General features: G+C 35.8%; 1 pseudogene across 1 annotated transcript; it reads right to left on the bottom strand.

Moving 5' to 3' along the window:
- LOC143585963 (purple acid phosphatase 2-like) lies at nucleotides 1–3,141 on the bottom strand (annotated as a pseudogene). Its single transcript, XR_013144626.1, has 7 exons — nucleotides 2,920–3,141; nucleotides 2,633–2,833; nucleotides 1,843–1,973; nucleotides 1,542–1,771; nucleotides 734–872; nucleotides 312–654; nucleotides 1–220 (listed from the first exon to the last, which is right to left on the bottom strand). The product of XR_013144626.1 is annotated as a purple acid phosphatase 2-like (transcript).
- Nucleotides 3,142–16,996: the final 13,855 nt, after the last annotated feature.

A 16,996-nucleotide genomic window follows, 5' to 3' on the forward strand; every position in this document is an offset into this window, starting at 1 on the left:
GTTGGTTTTCATCGGCTACGCAGCCTATTTTGTAGATGTAGAGTCGTCTTTAGGATGCCAATATCGGTTAAAGAACATCACTGAGTCGGATCGTTCAGCGTATCCGTCTGAATTTCGGTGCCAACTATAAAACGCGTGTGTCCGGTTCTTGATCTCCAATGTTGCATGGCCGAAGCTAGCTTCTCTATAGGCAGAATACTTCGGTTGTGGCTTGGTCATGCTACATATGGACATATGGTTAAAATGGTCACATAAATTTTTAATAATGTTTTCAAACTTTTAAGTATATAAGTTGTTAAATATATTCTTACTTGCTTGCTAAGCCTTCAATGTTACCGCCATCGCCGATGGTTATGTACACAGGGGCAGATTGGTCATGTACCGGTGTGCATTCCCCGTTCACAATATTGTAAGCAATATTCGATATACGTTCTGAGCGTTCATAAGCATGAACATGACCGGCAAACACAGGGTCCACTTTGTATTGCACGAACCATGGCTCGAACATGACACGCATGGTCTCACCCTCCACGAAGTGATAACTATTACTATTGTACCATGGTGAATGCATGAGAACAATTAACCATGGTGTTTCACTTCTATTTACCTTTGGGAACTCGTCAAGTAGCCATTGGTATTGTGGTGTGTACATACCTACATAAGCCATGTTAATATGTTATGTGTTTTATATGGAGCCATGTCACATTTGGAGAATAAAGAATCGAGTTTGTACCATAAGCCGAGTAGGAAGACAACACGATAATGTAAGCCGAAGCTCGTTTGATTGAATACCAAAGGGGTTCAGTGCTTCCCGATGATTTAAAGGGAGTTCGGTATCGATGAAGAAACGGCTTAAATGGCTTGGTTTCACCCTAAAAGATTACAAACATGAAACATACTTCAAAAAACAAAAAAAAAAAAAAAAGAAAAAGGAAAGAGAATAGTCAAATACCTTTCTTTTTAATTTTCAAAATGCATTCTCAATGTAGGATGTTAAATGAGTTGCGTTTGAAGTTATCGGGTTGAATCTAACACAAAACTAAAATTATCTTAAACACATGAACCCTAATAACCCATCATAAAGTTCACGAATTGACATGAAAACAGTTTGTTTAACCAAGTAATACAATTTATTCTACATTTTTATATACTAATTACTTTAAAATTACAGACTAGTTATAAATCCATATAAAATAATTAAATTCGAACCAAAAGAACCTGATGTTATTTCCATTTAAACTTTTAAAGTTTTGGCATAAATACCTGTCAATTCTAGTTAAAACACAAAACATATTTTCTTTTTTACACATAATGTGTTGAACAAGCCAGCTCATAAACCCGTCAACTCGACCCAAACATAACATGTTCAGCTAAACAAAGGTGTTCACATATTCAACCCTCTGAAAGTGACCCAATAACAAAAAAAATAAAAAAAATCCATTTTTAGTTTCACATTTATATCCTACGCATATTATTAATATATTATCCACAAAACTCTTGGTTAATACTTTTAATAATTGGTCACTTATTATACTACTTACGATACTCGGCTCATAATCGAGCTCATGATTGCCAGCAGTCCAAATCCACGGTTGATAAGCTGTACTCCTTTCGGCAAACCGGCCCCAACTATCCCACCGATTATTGTCATGAAACGTATAATGATCGGCGTACGATAGATCGCCAACGAACAACACCGCCTGACCCTTCACCGGATTCATTTCATAATGAGTAAGTGTAACATTAGAATCGTATGTTTGACCAAGATCACCTGCACAAACTTTGGTCAACCGAAACGGACACATTATTAAAAATTAAATTCATTTCAATTTCAAAGCTTACCCATGAGCCCAAAAGTGTACGGGACGTCCGGTCCAACCGCTGGGGGAGTCATGAACCGGGGGAGTCATGAACCAGAACCGTCGCCGGGTGGCTAGCTCGGTTCCGAGCTTGTAGTGATACTTGGTATCAAACTGCATCAATTGATATCAAATTAGTTCTTTATCAATAAATATAATTTATCTAAAATTCACATTTAGTTATATGAAAATCTTTATCAATCTTTATATAATTAAGTGAATCATATTAACTTATATTTTATTAACTTTTACTTGATATGGCATCAAATTTTTTTTCTATATTAATTATGGAAACTTAACTAATGCTATAACAAAATGCTACTCTTCACTTATTCAGCACATGATACAAACTTATTAATTAATATGGTCCAAGTGTACAACTCTTTAAAACATGACATTTTGTAAAAAAAAGTTGAACATACTGTTGCGACTTTTTTCTCCAAAAACGAGGAGTGAATTACAATGTAAAAGTCCATAATGTATCAATATACAAGTCTCTTAAACGTGATCATTTTTGTGATTTAAATTAAAATTCCTTCTCCTTTTGTCCTTAAACTTTTTTCATGGTTTAAGTTGCAACAACATACGGGTTGCAGAAAGTTGAAACGAGGCATAAATATTATAAATTAACGTCCTACTTTTAAATATCATGAAAAATCGCCCGGGTTTGTTACGCGCAGCAGCGCACATGTAAAATTACTCATTTAATTAAAACCTTAAAAATATTTTATGTCGCATAATTACGAATGAAATTGAAATCTAAAGAACCTTACCTTTAAATTCTTGATAGTACAATGATGGATGAATCCAGAGGTGTAATTATAATATGTGTATCTCGTGATTTTGCCGGTGGCATTCAATCTTTTTCGGGTGTTATGAGCCCAATACACGACAGTAGACGAACCCGGTTCGTTCAGAGTCACCCACGACACGATAACTGCTCGACCCACGTGGTCTCCCTGCGTTATATGCACCTACAAACAAACGTACAACCATCAATGCACAACGTACAACTACTACTAATTCTTACAATTCACATATATATGCTTAGAAACACTACCTGTTGAGGAGCATTGTAACCGGGAGGATGAGAAAACACATCGCTACTGAAAGGCATATCGACCGATTTAGCGTCCGTTCTAACGAAAGAGCTCGTAAACCCGCCATCGATGAATGTTACGTGGTTTAATATTAACAGAATAACGTAAAAATATAGGTATAATAAACCCATTTGTTCCTAGGAGTAAAGTGTTGGTTTTGAGACGAAGGTTGGATACAAGAAGAGGGCGTTTTATAGTGGAAATGAGAATTTGAGTCAACACTTTTGGTATTATATTCAAGAGTTTGATATTTAATATAGTGGATTTAATTTAAGAATATATTGTTTGGTGTGATAATAACAAAAGAGTTTTGTCTTTTCTTGTGATCCATTGATTTAATATTAATAATGATTAAATATTGTTTTACTTTTTTATGTTTGTGTTAGGCCGAGGGGTGCGGAGCGCTAGGAGGGGCGCGAGAAGGCGTTCGATAGCGCCCCGGGGCGCGAGAGCCACACCACCGGGGCGCGAGTGGGGCGCGAGAGGGGCGCGAGAGCGGAAAACGAGGCAGGCGCAAGGGAGGTAGCGCTCGTTATGGGCTGTGGGAAAAGGAAAGAGCCGTTGGGAGGCTTAAATAATTATGAAAAAAATATTTTTTTTGTTAATAAAATCATCTATATATATCACAATACATATCAAACACCAACCATTCTCACATATCAAACTCCAACCATTCTCACATACTACAACCAAAACCAATATCACATACCACACACAAAACCCAAAATCACCCTATCTTCGAAACCTTTAAAAATAATGTCGTCGTACTCGTCTGATTCCGACTCCTCAGAAGAGGATGATTTGCTTCTTCAAGTAGGGGGAGTTTTGACCGCAGCCGTGGTCAATCTCTTGCAAAATCAAGCCCATCAACCCCGACTCCCGAGGGTTAGAGCACCACCTCGTGATCGTGATCGATCGGGGTGCTAACGAAACTTTGATGAGGCATTATTTTAGCCCTCAACCGGTATACGCGGAGTCGGATTTTCGAACTCGTTTTCGAATGAGCAGGCAATTGTTCACGCGTATAGCGAGTGATTTAGAGGCACGGTATCCCTTTTTTCAACAAAGGGAGGATGCTAGGGGTCTTCCCGGTTTTACACCTCTTCAAAAATGCACGGCTGCTATCCGTCAATTAGCGTACGGCATCTCGTCGGACGCTTTGGATGAGTATTTACAGATGTCGAAAAGGGTTGCACGTGAATCCCTTCATTTTTTCTGCCAAGGTAAAAAACATTAATTTTACTTTTTACTAAATATTTATTACATTTTCTAATATATATTGTACGTAGGAGTCATATCGACTTACGCTCGGAGATATCTGCGTAAACCTACAACGTATGACATCCAACGCATATATGAGGTGCACGCAGAAAAACATGGTTTTCCTGGGATGCTAGGTAGCATCGATTGTACGCATGTTGGATGGGCTATGTGTCCAACGGCCTGGCGAGGTCAGTTCCACCGTGGTGATCATGAAGGGCCGACCCTCATACTTGAGGCGGCGGTGTCACAGGATCTTTGGTTCTGGCATGCTTTTTTTGGTGTTGCTGGGTCAAATAACGACCTTAATGTTATCGATCAGTCACATTTGATCAACGACCTTATCGACGGGGTTGAACCACCTCAATCTTTTGTTGCAAATGGAGAACTCTTCAAGTACGGGTACTATCTGGTCGATGGTATTTACAACGAATGGGCTGTGTTAGTTCAAGCTTTTACAGATCCAATCGCCGACAAACGGAAGTATTTTACGAAGAAGCAAGAGTCTGCTAGAAAAGATATCGAAAGAGCTTTTGGAGCTATAAAAAAACAATATTATGTTCTGGCGAACCCGATACGTTATTGGACTCGGGAGAGGATAATGGACGTCGTCTACACGTGTCTTATCCTACACAACATGACGTTAGAAGACGAGGGCAAAGCTATATGCCAAAACTACCAAGGTGACATTCCGCCACAACCGTCCACAATCAGTGATCAACAAAAACTTCATAACATAGCAAATATCAAGAGCCGTGAGATACACGGGGAGCTTCGACATGAGTTGGTTGAACATTTGTGGGCGAGGAGACCAGATGATCTTGTATTAGATTAGTGTTATTATTAAATATTATTGTTTGTTTAATTTTTAGTATGTTTTTTTTATTATGAATTTTCAAAAAAATGTGTGTTTTTTTAAATAATTTATTGTTTTTTTAATAATACGTTTTTTTAATACATTTATAAAAAAATAAAAAAATAAACCGCTCGCGCCCCCTCTCGCGCCCCTCCACACCATGCCCCGGGGCGCTATCACCACTACCAACACCCATCTTATCAAGCTTCTCTCTCTGCCACACGTCACAATATTATTGGATGGCGCCCCCACTCGCGCCCCCTCTCGCGCCCCCCACACCCCTCAGCCTTATAAATCATGCACATAGACTTTTTAGCCTTAATGATGATAATAATAATTCGACTTATTTTTCTAAAGCTTAATCAACCTGTTTGCCATATCTACACGAGCTAAACGGGTTGACATAAGTGTTTTGAAAACTTGAACGTAAGTTAAAATGCCTTTCGTTGACTTAACTAGTTTCTCGTACTTAACTCAACCACCTAACTAACCCTTTAGAATTGATATGAAAGACCAAAATCCACCCGTTTGGTTTTCAAAAAAAACCATTCTTTGGATTTGTTCTTTTTATACTTTTGTATGGTTTTAACTTTTAATTATGTTTTAGAATATACTTTTTGGAGATGCCGTTTAATTTTAAAGTGTTTTATAAATTTTATAAATCTTGTTCACGGGTTATTTGATTATTTGATTGTATTTAATAGAGAGAACATTGTGCATTTAAGAGCATTCCCCACTCATATATTATATAATTACATTAAAAATCACTATTTTTTCTCTCTCATATTTAATTAAATAATACTTTTTATACATTTATCCTTATTTTTTCTCTTTCCTTCACTCACAACCATTTTTAGAAAATATTAAAAAATTATACATGATGAACAGTGAATCCTCAAATTTAACTTTTCCCTGTAACATTTTCTCTCTCCTATACTCACAACCACTAAGGCTGTATGCTATGGTGGGGGGCTTCGAAGCCCCTCCACAACGCCACGTCAACGCCACGTGGGCACTGGGGGCATCGAAGCCCCAGGACATAATGCCCCTCTATGGTGAGGGGGGCTTCGAAGCCCAATCTTTTTTTTTTTCATAAAACAAAAAAACCAACACAATAATATATAATACAGTAATAAAAAATACAATAATAATAAAATACAAAATAAATTAAATATGAAAACATATAAATAAAAATAAAAAAAAATTACAGCTATTTTTAGTCGCCGTCCTCGCCGTCATGTTACTTATTACTCCAAAGATGTTCAACCAAATCCGATCAAATGTTAAAATTCGTTTACTTCTTTCGTGTTTTTAAACTAATAGTAAAAAGTTGCCCCACAATACGGACTTTCGTTTGCCTTGTAAATTAATTAAAAGAAAAAAGAACATAGTATTTATTAACTTATTTAATCCCACCGTATATACAGCGGTAGCCCTCTTTCCACAATTTATATCCTCCACCCACAAATCAAAACCAATATTCTTGAAGATCAGATTTCATGAAGAAACCAAGCATTTTTGCAGCTTCCGTTGGGGAGGGGGCCCACCCAACCTTTCACCGTGCCGGCCATCCTCTAGGTGCTCCACCCCTCTGCGCCCTCCTCCTCGGCACCCTCCAGCGGTGTTCCCTCCTCCACGGCGCCCTTTCTCCCCTCCACGGCACCCCATAGCGGGTAGTCTAATAACCATACCATATAATTTATAAATTCCCCTCACATATTTTAAAGGAATGGGTTGAGAATGCTCTAAGAGAATCTTTACAAACTAAATGTATGTTTGACATTAACATTTTCTCCAGTTTTGCTTTTGCCATGGCTTGAAAATGAGAACTAACTTCTTTTTTATTATTCCTTATGTGTTTTATTATTTTATTTAGAAAAAAACGAGTTTATAACCATAGACATATATAAAGATGAGAACATTTGTGCCAACCCTTAAATATATAATCAAAACATATAATATAAAGTGTTTTTTTTTTCTTTCTGACTTATGTTTCAAGAATATATGCTTGCCAGAATAGATAGCATGCAACGCATATTAATGACTTTTTATTTATTCCATTATATCAGTTTTGTTTTACTTTAGTTAATAGTTATTTTGAAAACCAAGAATCGACCTGATTAGAGGAGGTATATTTTGTAGAAGTAAGAAAAGGATAAATCGTTAAGAAATTTATGTATTAAGTCTGAGGTCGTAAGTATTTCAATATTTCTCGCTTATTAGAAGGATTGACTAATGCAGTTTGTTAAGAAATTAGTTACTTATTTGAAAAGGTCATCAATATATATTTTTTTTTACAAATTATATTAAGAAAAACACGTGAATTTTTCTATGTAGATTCTCATATCGATTTAAAATCATATTTTTAACAATTAAACCTTGAATAATCCTTCCAGTCCGGGTATATTAATAATGGTAATTGTGTATATTATATATATTATTGTTCCCAATGCAAGTAACCATATTTGGTTTGAATCTTAGCCCTTGGATGAAGCTGAGAAGCAATCTCAGCCCTTATAAGTCATGAAATACCTTCTTCTAGAAGGGGAGGTTACTAGCAGTTGCTTACTTCAACTCCCGCTCACGTCTCTCCGCATAACACTCCTCTCAAACCCTAATATATACACAAATGGGGGGGGGGGGGGGTTCCTCGCTCTCTCATACGCACATCTTCACTTCATCTTTCGATTATGAATTGACGAATAGTGATCGACAACCAAGTTCCTCAGCAATGGTAAGTTTTTAATTTCTATTCTACCAATCAACAATCTATTGCTAAATTCGCGTGTTTCTTTTGGGATGGCACCAAATCTGAGGGTTCAGATTGACAAAACCATATTGCAGGGTTAATAGTCAAATTGCAGAATCAGCAGTAGCCAACATTGCAGTTTCGGTTACCAGAAATAAAGGAATTGGAACAAGTTTTCATTGTGGCGTCGTCATTAATTTTATGGCTTACAATTTTGGTTGCGATTGGCATAGCATCAAGTAACATTTGCATCGATACAATTTCAGAAGTTATTATATTGCTCCATTTTGATTATGATTATGTTACTCTCCCAATCCTTTGGTGACATTTTTTTATTTAATTGCAGTATTTGCTCATGCTATGCTTGGTTTTGGTGGGATTATTATTATCTATAGAAATGGTAATTTCAGGTTAGAAATCCTAATTTGCATTTAATTTCTATCCTCAAACATAAATTTGACTTGAAGGTAAACCAATATTCGATTGGGCTTACACGGTTAAACCTGATGTTCTTTATGATTTACAATTTTATTTGTCATGATAAAGAAAACTTTCATGTGACTTTATCATTATATTTATAATGTTTGTTTCTTCATGCTTTTTAGGCCGAACAGGACACCGATGAAGTTATTGCTCAAATCACTTTACTCCGGGAGAAAAATGTAAGAATTTTGGTGAAAGTTTACATTAAAATAACAAGTTGTTGTATTTCCTAGTTATAAATTATAATGCAAAAATATGCTGCAAGGTAATCTGAGGAGTCTGGACGAATGCCTGCCCTTACAAAGTGTTGATATCTTTAGATACCCACTCATGGTGGGATCTCGGTGCTCCGATAACACATAAATGAGTTTGTGACTGCTTTGGTAAATTAGCTATTCATTATTCTTCCTTTTACTTTCAAGTAATGAATTAGCTTTTAATAAAAATAAAAATAAAAAGTAAATATATGATCACAAATAGTTTATAGTCCTTAACTCCTTATTAACAATATTAGCTTTTGACTAACATCCATCAGTTTTTAGAATATTTTTGATTAGATCTTCTTATTTACTTCCAAATGTTAATTTCTATATCAGGATGTATCATCAATATTAATATCCTTTTAGTTTCAGGTTAATGCCAGTAAAAGCCGAGAGTTGACTGGCCAAGCTGCTTACATGCTCTATAAAAGGGTGACCCTAAAGGTTAGGTTTTATTACATACTTAGTGTATAACAGGATGTTCTGTTCTTAACAAAATGATGCGTAAAACATTTTTTTTTCAGGGTTGCCCTTTCATAGATTTTGCTGACTGTGATGCATTGAACAAGGCTATTGAACTCTATGGAACTGAATTTAATGGAGGAAACATAAGTGTGAAGGAAGCAAACCAAGAGGTGATGGAGAAGGTTCTGGACGTGGTGGAGTTTGTGGTGGCTTTAATCGTGGCAGGAGTAGCGGAAGAGGTAGGTTTGGTGGCAGAGATGGTGGTTATGGTGGCGGCTAAGGACGTGGACCTAGCACACCTCGCTTGACAACACCCGTTACAGGCATATGCTCTTTATATTCCCTTTTTAGTTTAACCAAGTCAGTAGGCAAAAGCAAATTCTTACAAGCAAATGGGTTTCTTTTTCTGGAAAGAAGACAACTTTTGGTGACGATTAAATCTTAAATGAGTGATCAAGTTGGCTCTGATGCCTGTTTTGTTAAATATAATAAACATTTACAAGCTACATGCTGAGAAATTGATCTTATACCATTTCAATACAAGGTTATCCATTCATTCGCATCTTCTCGGGAGGGTGGATTCAAGGACGATGAAGCCGATGGCGACGTGATAGAAGAAAGAGGCTTACATGTCAGCTGCTGCAATGGGCGGAAAGGGTTTGTTTTCCATCTTCATCCATTATATGATGTTAATTTTTATTTTGAAATATGAAACTGATAATTGTTACCTCAAAGAAAAGAAACATGTGAATCATCAACTGGCAAGATCCAACTTGATGCAAAGCTGAACAAATCGGAGGTACAACCGTATCTTTTTTTTTTGTTAGCTTTGTAATTGCACACTTCTAATTCAATTTATGTTTTAGTTTGAAAGACGTAAAACCCGGTCTTGGATACCAGAAGTGATTGAATTGTTGAAGAAGTTTCATGAAAAACAAGGTAAAATAGTTGGAAGAATATAGCCAGCGAGCTCGGTAGGCATATGTTTCAAGTATAGGACAAATGGCGGAAAATGATTAAACTTACAAATTTAGAAAGAGGAAAATGGAGTTTGTACATATGTTTTTTATATGAAGTGGATACTTTTGCAGTTTGCAGAATGTTTCTGTAGCAACGGTGTTATTAACGTTAATTTTGTTAAGCTTTTTTGGGTGAACATATTGGTTAAGTTTTAATTTTGTTAATACTATGAAGTGGATACTTGGTTCTGTATTGTACAAATAATGTGAATAAAATATACTTATGTCATGCTAATGTTAAAATGCCTGTCCACCGGACGGGTATAAAACTAGTTTACATTGGTTAGAGCATTACTAGCCCGTTCCCTACCCTATATCCATAAATATCATATAATTACACTAAAAAACACTGTATTTTCTTTCTTCTGTTTAATTAAATAATATTTTTATACCTTTATTATCATATTTTCTCTCTCTTTCACTCACAACTACTTTATAAAAATATTATAAAAAATTGTACAGTATCTACAGTGAAACTCCAAATTTAACTTTCTCATATAAGTTTTCTTTCTCCATACCATATAATTTGCAAATCCCCCTCACATAATTTTAGGGAACGGATTGAGAATGCTCTTATAAACATATAAAAAGAGTTGTTTTTCCATAGAACATAGTGTATAGGCTTAGGTTATTCATACACCAAGTAGGTTATTCAAACACCAGGAAGGCCTATACGAGTCGTATAGGGTCTATACGACTCGTATAGGTGTAGTGTCAAGTCATTTTCAAGTCAGGAGTGTCGGTTTTCATTTATTTGTATCGTATAGCCCCTATACGAGCCGTATAGGGCTATACGACTCGTATAGAGTCTGTTTGACTCGTATAGGTTTTTTTTCTTTTTTATTACAAAATTTTAAAAATAATATCCGAGTTGTTTACAAAATAGAAACACGTAATTTAAAAGTAAATATTTTGCTATATACAACTTTTGGTATTATCTTACAAAGCAACACACAAATCTTACATGGTTGGAGCAATAAAAACTGATACATGGCCTATACAGGTCGTACATCATCTATACGCCTCGTATAGACCATAAAATAATTATAAATATCTGGTCAAAGTACAGCAGACATGCAGTCTATATGAGTCGTATAGACCCTATAAAACACGTATAGGTCTATACGGCTCGTATAGGGTCTATACGACTCGTATAAGGTCTATACGGCTCATATAAACTGCAAAAGGCTGCCACACTGTCACCTCCGTACGCATGCTAATCAGTTAGGCCTATACGACTCGTATATGTCCTATACAAGCCGTATAGCCTTATTCACACACCATGGGGATGGTGTTTGTATATAAAAACCCTATTTTTGCCTTAACTGAGACACTTTACTATGCCTTCTGACACTAGGTTGGTGAGGGTATTAATTGAATCTAACTTTCAGATTTCTTAAGTAAACTGAATCGGGTTATAAGAATTTTGAAATTTGAAGTTGGGTCTGATTTTCATACACCTAAGGGGAAAAGACAAAGAGAAATTGAAATCTGGAGCTAGATATATATACATAAAGCACACAAAACAATAGTAGTTATGAGGCTATCATTCCAAAGTTTGTAACTTATACCTATTTTTGATCCTTAGAAATTCTTTGTTAGTGAGCGTCCTGTTATTTCGAGCTTTCCAGATCAACCAACATAAACGGCGAATCACTGATTGGACCATTTCTATGGTTAGATCATTTGCTTGTATGCTCTGAAAGCTATAATAAATCCTGAATCATAAACCCATAGATGAGAGTAGGGTTGTCACTCTTAACTAAAACTCGAAACCTAAATCGAACACGAACTAACCCAACCTGAAAATTGAAAAACCAACACCCGAGAAAAAACTAACCCGAACCCGAATTAAAGTAATTCGGGTTGGCACTTGGGGTCTAATTTTTGGGTTTTGGGTCAACCCGATAAAGCCGAATAAACATAATGTTTTAAAACTTGATATTATTAATTAGTAGGTTCAATCGAGTTTGATTATGGTATATATTATTTAATCAGTTGTGATTTTTAAGGCTTTGTTTCAATAACAAGTTTGATTTTGGTATATTCTATTTGACCGATTAGTAGATTCATTCGAGTTCTAGTTTGATTATGGTATTTATAGTTGGAGTTAACTGCTTTATTGAATATAGTTTAAATGAATTTTTATAGGTTGTTAAGTCAATTAGTAGATTCAATCGAGTGTGATTATGGTATAGTTTGTTAATATAGTTTAAATGAATTTTTATAGGTTGTTAAGTCGATTGGTAGATTCAATCAAGGTCGATTATGGTATAGTTTGTTAATATAGTTTAAATGAATTTTTATAGGTTAAGTCAATCAGTAGATTCAATTGAGTGTGATTATGGTATAGTTTGTTAAATATAGTTTAAATGAATTTTTATAGGTTGTTAAGTCGATTAGTAGATTTAATCGAGTGCGATTATGGTATAGTTTGTTAATATAGTTTAAATGAATTTTTAGGGGTTGTTAAGTCGATTAGTAGATTCATAGATTGCGATTATGGTATATTCTGTTTGACTTAACTGTTTAATCGAGACACTGAGAATGGTTTAATCGATTATGGTATATTTTGTTTAGTCGATTATGACATTTAGCGATCAATCTAAGTTGTTTTTCTGTTAATCAACCTGTTTTTTTGTTATCTTACATACTTGTAACCTGATTAACTAAACACGAAAAAACCCAAACCTGAAAAAAGTGTGATAAATTATAATTTTTTGAAACCCAAAGAACTCGACTCAAATAACTCAAAACCTGAAGCAAATTCGAAGAACACCCCTAGACCCTAGATGAAAGGAATCTTGCACCAAGTGGAAACCGGCCATCTGCCATACAATTGTTGCAATATAGAACGAGGTGAAAACATGTTCCACCGACTATGGTATCTCTCCACATAACAATGATGACCTAATATCGGTGAGCATACCTCTCACTGATCTAACCGTACGTAAATCCGCCATTTGAGTTTCCAGCCTACCTCCACTTATCTGTTGCTTCCTGGATGCAAATCTGGTTCAGAAAATTGCAACATTGGTGGAGTACCGACGCTTCATTAATTACCACGCCTTCGGTTCCAATCCCACTCCAAGACTGCTTCTTCCTTTTTGAGTTTTTGTATTGCTCTTTCAAACACAGTGCAACTTTTGTAAGTTTCCAACATGAAGAGAGCATGGAAATTCAACATTAAAGGCCTCGGTTAATAATCCAAAAGTGAATGTTTGAATCGTTTCCAAGACTCCCCTTGATAAGGTGGTTGATGTGAATGTTTGCTTGTGAAAGCCATTTCCCTATTTTACAGATGTTGTTCCACACCCCTAGAAGAACGTACCATTTTGAAAAGTGGTTCTTGAATGATGGCATTGCGTTTGTTAGCTCCATTGGAGAGTCCTAATTCGTATGCATGTATGCAAACCATCAACCCCGCGGTCTTTACTATAAGAATGGGGAGGCTAATTTACTCTAACGTGGCGTGCCATAATCAGCATAGTAATGAGTCACGACAATACTTAACATAAGACAAAATTATAATGTGTCATGTATCTCACAAGGTAGAAGCGAATAATAGATAAATAAAAAGAAAAGCACCCTCAAGTCTCAAAGGGAAAGCTATATATACAATTTTTTTTTTGAAAGGGGGGCTAAATTACAAAGATTAATCACTTGGGGTGTTGAAAAAATATTTTTTTTAAAAGGGGGGTTGCCTCCATTTGTAATGGCGGGGAGTTTCATAAATATAGGAGTGTCGGAGTTATGTCAGAGAATGCAAGAACTCCTCTCCGTTCTTAATGGCGGGGACTGCAAAAGTATCTCCCCTCCCTTTCTAACGGAGGGGAGTATGGAAAAGCTATCTCCCCTCCATTTGTAACGGCGGGGAGTCTACAAAATGTTTTTTTTATACAAAAGTTTTGAGTACTAATGCTACTTTGAAATTTGAAGTTTTGCAAAGTATTTTGTAATACTGTTTTTAAATTTCAGCCATCAAAATTTTGAACCACCTGCTTTCAGAGATATCTCATGTATGAACCTCATTTTAAACCTCGTTTCATGCGTTGCAAAGTACTCACGCAAAAGAAATTAATCAAGAAAAAAATTAGTTAAGAAAATCACGTATGGCGATTAAAGAAATACACACGAAGTTTACAAAAAACTCTTTTGTACTAATATTGTTTTTAAATCTTTAGCTTTTAAAATCTTGAACCATGAACATTTGTAAGATTAATTTTAAATTGCCATTAAAAGGAGTTTCCTCCTTTTACAAACTCCCCGCTGTTATAAATGGAGTGGAGATAACTTTTCCAGACTCCCCTCCATTAGAAAGGGAGGGGGGATACTTTTGCAGTCCCCGCCATTAAGAATGGAGGGGAGTTCTTATATTCTCTGACATAACTTCGACACACCTATATTTTTGAAACTCCCCGCCATTACAAATGGAGGCAACCCCCTTTTGAAAAAAAGTATTTCCCCCCCACCCCCCTCAAGTGATTAATCCTTATAATTTAGCCCCCCTTTCAAAAAAAATTCCTATATATATTACTGAACAACGTACTTTTCAAGATTACAATAAGTTTTAAACGAGTTAGCTAATATGTTATAGAATCAATTTTATATGCTACAATATATTGCTTTTGTAGGAGATCTATAACAAATTGTCATCAACTAACAAACAAGAAATTATATATCAAAAGTAATCAACCGTATAAATTTGTGATAACATGCGATGTACGTAGCTTATTAAATGAAAAATAAGAAAACTCAACTGTTAAAAGCGATGTTTTTAGAACGGGGCAGGACATTGAATCGGCTATCATGTTGGGTCGCTAGTTGGACCAGATTTTAGTACTGGATGAGAAATGTTTTAAGATCTGATAACAATATATAGTAAATATTCTTTACTACATTATAGGTTTTTCGTTCAAATAAATTGCAATAACAATCCTTGGTCTAGCCCGTAAATTAAAATACACACAAGCCCAAGTCATAAGTTCGATATATATGTGGCACTTGATTTTTGAACTAGATTAAAATTCCCATTAAAGCTCCCTTTTATAACTCCACCAGTCCACATTGTGATCCCACATATATAGCCTCTCAAGACAAAATATACATCCAATTTATGCCATCAAGATCTAATCTTTAAGTTATACGTAATCCTGAGCCTTGAATTCAAAACATTATTTCAACCGTACAACCACGTTTCAATCAATTAAACAAGTTTAATAGAACCATTCTCTAGAAGCTGTATTTAACACTCTTTTCTAATGTGGTGTAGTGGTAAGAATCCTGAGTTTCTTAATGAATACTTAGGTTCAAACCCCACTGACAACACTTTGGAGGGGCATGAGTGGCTCAATGAAGGAAGACTGAGATCGTTGTGATCTCCAGTTCAGTCCTGGGAGCGTTCGGGTTTTACCACCAGTGGGTCTTTGTGTCGGTGGGTTTTCCCCGAAAATAGAGATAACTTGGAGGCGCTTAAGGGTTCCGTACGACTGAGTTGGGCCAGCTGACGGTGGCCGTTTGGGGTCACTCCGTATAGAATACCTAAGCAATTCTCTGCTTGTTGGCCATTAAAAAAAAGGGAGGAAGTTGTATTTAACTTTGTTTAAGTTGGTTTGTGGGTTAAAGTGTATGTAGCAAGTGGCAACTGATGTTTCTCCAAAGCAACCTCACAAAACTTCTAAGCTTCGGCTTGCTTTTAAATTATATTCTTCTTCCTCTAGTTTCAAATAAATTAACATTTTAGCAAACATTGTGATAAAAATTAGAGAAAATGATCAAAATGCCTATTTGATTAGTCCAAGCAAATAAAATGTCTATTTAATAAGTCATTACCCATAACGTCCACCCTCAAACTCGTCAACCGTCACATTCTCAATGAGATTTTCAGCCAACCAGATTTGCTATTTGTCTAAAAGTATCGTAGGACGCATGAAAAGTTTTGTCAGAAGCCAAAATATATCTTTGAAAGACAAACACAATCCCGTAGAAGACAAAATGATCTCGTCGGAAAACTAGATAAACCTCGTCAAACACCTAAAAATCCCTTAATTTTTTACGCATGGTAGAATCTGACGAGTTTCATGTCGGTTAATAATTAAAAATTGATTGGGTGTAAGGCCCCGTCACCGGTAACCCTACTTTCGTGTTGGATTTACTCATAAACGCAGTTCTAAATATCAGAGTTAATTAAAACATTTGCGGAATTTAAAAACTTTCATAAAACATTTCATAACAAAACATGTCTTGTCTTAAAACATCATTTTGTCTTTCAAAATAAACGAAACATTAAACTTAAACGTCTGGAGTCTTTCGATGCCAGCCTCTTATTCAGTGCCACGTGTCTCCTCAAGCGAGCTGCCTCATCCTACTCACCTGCGTGCATACTAAAAGTCAGCTACGCTGAGTGAGTTCTAATTAATCACATAATCATACAATACATTCTTACATTTCATACTTAACCTCTTAACTTTCTTTCGTACACACCTAAGTGCATATACTTTCATTCTTACCTTCGTACTTTCTTTACATACATAATCATACGTTTTAAAGAGCCTTTCGCCCCATAACCTCACAGATATTATAAGGGTCTGGTCCCTAACATCACAGATATTATAAGGGTCTGGTCCCTAACATCACAGATATTATAAGGGTCTGGTCCCTAACATCACAGATATTATAAGGGTCTGGTCCCTAACATCACAGATATTATAAGGGTCTGGTCCCTAGTTCTCGAATATTAGTAAGGTTCGATTCCCTCTTCGTTACCATACAACCATACATCATACCTCGAGTATTATTAGGGCTCGGTACCCTTTTCGTAACCATACAACCATACAACCGTCTTTTCCTTCTTTTATTAACTTTATTACATTCATACACATAAGCATACATATCATACTTACCTTATACATAGCGTTACAACCTGACGGTACGTACAATATCCGA

Source organism: Bidens hawaiensis, unplaced genomic scaffold (genome assembly GCF_021521415.1).
Source record: "Bidens hawaiensis isolate Kalapana, Puna unplaced genomic scaffold, B.hawaiensis_p1.1 tig00034242_1, whole genome shotgun sequence".
Taxonomy (NCBI): Eukaryota; Viridiplantae; Streptophyta; class Magnoliopsida; order Asterales; family Asteraceae; genus Bidens; species Bidens hawaiensis.